At 31.5% G+C, this 5149-nt stretch overlaps 1 pseudogene; it reads left to right on the top strand.

Moving 5' to 3' along the window:
* Positions 1–964: 964 nt before the first annotated feature.
* LOC131175702 (small nucleolar RNA R71) lies at positions 965–1065 on the top strand (annotated as a pseudogene).
* Positions 1066–5149: the final 4084 nt, after the last annotated feature.

Below are 5149 nucleotides of genomic sequence, written 5' to 3' on the forward strand. Positions count from 1 at the left end.
ACCAAAACTTTGACCCTCCTTCTTATCTCCCCAAATCGAAATTTCTCCCGTCAATAACACCCATAATTCCAATCAATTTCCATAGTAATCCCTCACAATTAAACTTAAATTTCATTAATTCATAACTAAATAAGCTTAAATCACAACTTATCTGAATTGGCCAACACTCCCTCTTCATTAATCTTTCAAATTTCTTTGAATTCTTGCATACTTTCTTCAAATCAAGACTTGATTTAAGGTTTTCTCTTGATTTCCTATGAAAATTATAGAGAAGTTAAAGGTTTAGAGCTTGGAGAATGGAGCTTCAATGGAGGATAGAAAGATAGAGTGGACGGCAAAGTGAGATAGAGGAAGAAGATGAAGATGATGGTAATGATAATGATGTATTTTAAATGAGATATTATCTTAAGTAATAAATTTTGTCTTATTTACAAAATATCCAAATAATTATAATTATAATTTTGATTATAATTATTACAATTCAACAATTCCTTCTATGTCCCCATTAAATTTTCATACTCCTGTTGGTTATTTAAGTTCCTTTCAAATATATCAATCTCACTTAATTTAATTGACATTTTGATCAAAAATCAACTCTTCAAGTGAATTGATCAAAATGCCCTTCATCAGGTTATAGTCCATCTTTTTCAATAATACAGATTAAGTCCATAACCCAATGGTCACTTCAATTTTTATTCTGCTTATCTTAATTAATTTCTATCTCATTTTTAGTCCTCGAGCTGGCTTTGAATAATACTATTCACAGACCATAAATAGTTCTATTAAGAGCTTGGAATTCTCGAGATGTTACACTTTACACGCAAAATTATGATATCTTTCTAGCAGTTCCAAAGCTTCAGTCATTGTTTTCTCCATAAGATGTCCTCTTGTTGCTGAATCAACTGAGCTTTTTATGGATGGTAATAATCCATTATACAAATTTTGTATAAGGAGCCAATCTTCTATGCCATGGTGTGGGCATTCTCTTTGAAGGTCTTTGTATCTCTCCCATGCATCATAGAGTGACTCTCCTTCCTTTTGTCTGAAGGTGTTCAGTTTTAGCCTTAATTTTGCAGTTTTTGCAAGTGGGAAATACCTTGCTAGGAAGGCTTGTGAAAGATCCTCCCAGGTGATGAATGTTCTAGCTAGTTAAGAAAGTAGCCACTTCCTCGCCTTATCTCTAAGTGAGAATGGGAATACTCGGAGTGTAATAGCTTAATCAGAAACCCCATTCATTTTAAAAGTGTCGCACAAAGTGAGAAAACACTGTAGGTGATAATGTGGATCTTCCATAAGTAGGCCTCCAAATTGGGTTTGTTGAATCATTTGAAGCCATGCTGTTTTAAGTTTAAAATTATTGGCCTCGACTATAGGCCTGGTAATGCTGGATTGGAATCCTTGGATAGTAGGGGCTCCATAGTCCCTCAGGGATCTTGGTTTGTTATTGTTGTTATTTGCCATGACTAGAGCTTCAAGAATTTCAGGTTTAGGTTCTAGCTCTTGGTTTCTCCTTTCTCTCCAGATGGTTCTTAGAGTCTTGACTATTTCAGGATCCAATTCAAGCAATTCTTCTTCAGGTTTGGTTATTCTGGTTATATACTTAATTTAGCACCTGAAAAAGAAATAAAAAGATAAAAATAAATCAATCTAAAATAATCAAAAGAAATAAATATTTAAATCAGCTAAATTACCTATCATTTAATATTACTAAATTCCCCAGCAACGGTGCTAAAAAACTTGTTTGCTGGTTTTATAACCCTGCAAGTATATGGATCACTAACAAGTGATAAAGTGATGAGTAGAGTATCATTCCCATAGGGAATTTTAGGCATAAGTACTAAACTACACGATAATTTTAGCTGTCTAAACTTTCAAAAGTTATAGGGTAATAAAATTTAAGCTAGTGCTGAATAACTACTGAAAACAAAAGAAAGTAAATTTAAGAACTTAAGCAGGATTCTATTTGGATAAATAATTCCAAAACTAAGATTTCACACTTTAACCCTATTATGGTTTTAATCTTACTTTATCAATGGAATGAGTGTTATCACTTTGATGGAAATTAATCCAAAAGTATCTTAGATCCTCTCTCAAGGTATCTAAGGTGTATTTCAATTAGACCAAACCCTACTTTCGTGCTGATCAGTCCTAATCAAAATCCCTTAAGATCTATGATTAATTATGAAATTCCATAAAGGTCATCAGCCTATCTCTAAGTCAGATTTTCTAGGTTCAAAATCCTAATTTTCTGATACTAATCTTCACCTTTTAGTTCTTCAATTAATATCTTAGATCATAACTAAGTGGATTCTAACACATAGCATGCATTAAGAGCACAAGAAATTGAATCAAAGCTCAAAACTCAATTCCATTAAATAAAACTCAATGTATATCTATAATAGAAGTTAAGAATGCTACTTGCCAAATTGCAGAATTAAAAGAACTACTCACTCATAGTGAGTTTAATAAACATAATATAATAAAAATAAAAGAACATAAAAGCAGTCTAAAGAATTAGAACAAAAAAACTGAGAGAAAGATTTTGCAGCTGTAGACTTGTGGATCTTTGGCTGATAGATCTCTTCCTTGGCATTTATGCAATCTCTCTTCAAGAAGGCTTGGGAACTAAGGGTTTTCAGGAAGTCTCTCAAAGATCTTCCCCTTTTTTTCTCTTTTTTTTTTTTTTTAATTTTCTTCCTTCCTCTCCTTTTCATGCTTTCTTCCTGCTAATGTTTATATTAAATGTCTTAGGGTTAAGTTTCAGAGTCCCAAGGGCAGTAGAAGTCTGAATGGCATGCCCAAATAGGAGCTAGAGTCAAATTAGGAAGCTGGTTGACACATAGTACACGACCTGTGTGTCACTACACGGCCTGGGATATGTAAGGCTTTGGAGTGATTTTGGCCTTTCTTTAGATGGAAGACAGAATATTACACAGGGCACTAGGGTTTACACGAGTCATAGAACACGGCTCGTGTATTGTCTCCATTCCTTTTACCACTCCAAGCATTGATGAGCAGAAGGTTACACGGGTCCTTGGATGGTACACGGGGTCCTTTACCCGACCCGTGTACTGAGGCTTTTCTGTGACTCTTTTAATTCTTACTGGGTAGAAGGTTACACGAGTCCTTGGCTTTGATTACACATCCTGTGTAAAGTGTATCAACAACTCCCCTCGCTTTTAAGTCCTCCAAAGCTTTTCTACTTCACTCCTATACCTTCGATTTCCTTCAACACCTAAAAAAATGCAGAAAACATGAAATCTAGAGAAGATTAACTAAGTTAACAAAAACTAATGAAACTAACAAATATGTATGCAATTATCTACCTAAATGCCATGAAATATAGTACAATTGTACCTAAAAATATCTATATAATACAAGTTTATCACTTTTTAAATTTTTATAAAATGAAATTAAATCTCTATTAAAATGAGATGGTTAATTAAAAATGAAATTGAAATTCCATTAAAACTTAAATGAGCATAAAAATTAAAAATGTAATAACCTGAATTTTCCTTTATATATAAAGATATAATTTTTAATATTATTCTCATATTATTTTATTGTTTAAGCACATTTTATGATATTATTATTATTATTATTGTTATCTTTTTATTTTATTTTAAAATTAAATTTAAAAGCTTTTATTTATTATTGTATTAAATTAAATTTTGTTCAATTATTACTTTGAGCTAAGTATATTAAATAAAACTTATTATATTAGATGTAATATTTTAGTTTAATTGTTGATTTAATGGCTATTATCATTATTTCTGTAACACTCCTCTCCTATCTATAGTGTAGCCGAGTAAGGCGTGCTACATTCGGTGCCGGAGCACCCTATCTTGTCTTATCGTGTACAATATTAATTTAATGTCTATTTAATTTTATTATCTCACTTGCAAAAATTTTTTTTTATCTCATTTTATTTTTATGGAGACAGACAAAGTTTCCTTTGTTCTATTAGTGCATGGTAGATTCCATTATTTACTTGTTAAATTCAAATTATATTCCTTTCATCTATTCATTCATCATATCATTTTTCATGCTCATATCAATTTCAAGAAAATAAATCATATTTCATTCATATAAAGTTTACATATATAATAATTTACAATTTATATACAATCCAAAATTATTTACATCATTTATTACATACAATACCAAAATGCAAAATCTAATATGTACATGAGCCCTACCAAAATAACTGATGAGGTGACAACCTACACTGTAGCAGATCTGGTCCAAGTCCGGTCTAGGCACTACTGCTGCTGTTGCTCTCCAGTACGTACTCGATGGAAAAACCAACGCGCTAAGCATATTGCTTAGTGATGCATAAATTGAAATAAAAATATTGAAATAATTGAAATAATTATCCTCCGTATAACATTATAAAGAAATATACAATTATATGAATTTACAGTCTTTTACATGTTTATAAAACTTTTGAAGCAATTAAGTTAATCGGGATCTTTTTATTCATGTATATTATATTCGGTTTTATATAATTTATTTTAATGGTTCTCTCATGTACTGGTTTGAATTTAAAATTTTATTTCTCATAACTGTGCCCAAGCAACCTATAACAGACTATAAAGACTAGATACATGGGAGTATACTAGTTAGACATCCGTATGTCTACCCACTATACAACAGTCATATCAGGCACAAGGCCAGCGGGCAGGCATAAGCCAGTAATAATGAAAATTGACACTATGGCCATCGAGCAGGCATAAAGCCAGTAAAACAATCATCTTAGACATATGTTGTCTATCAATGATTATCCCTGTGGGCAGTACTGCAATCTGTAGTCCCTAATTGGTATACTAATCGATCCAAGCTATATAAATGAGTCTAGGTGTATTTTGGGTAGAATAATATTATTAAGTATTTATAATTACATTAATTCATATTATTTTTATATTTAACAATTTATTCTAATTCATTTCATCTCATATACTCAGTTATTTTATGGACCTTTCTCAAGGTTTAGATTTAGTGTCTTCAATTCATCTAACCAATTGGCCAAGATGTGGCCACTCTTTGGCTATACTTCCTTCATGGAAGTTGCCCCTTTATGTCTTTTCTTTGTTTTCCTTTTTGAATCATGTTATTTGAAGTTTTAGAACTGAAGTTATGGTCAAATAAC

Source organism: Hevea brasiliensis, chromosome 17, assembly GCF_030052815.1.
Source record: "Hevea brasiliensis isolate MT/VB/25A 57/8 chromosome 17, ASM3005281v1, whole genome shotgun sequence".
In the NCBI taxonomy this organism is placed as follows: domain Eukaryota; kingdom Viridiplantae; phylum Streptophyta; class Magnoliopsida; order Malpighiales; family Euphorbiaceae; genus Hevea; species Hevea brasiliensis.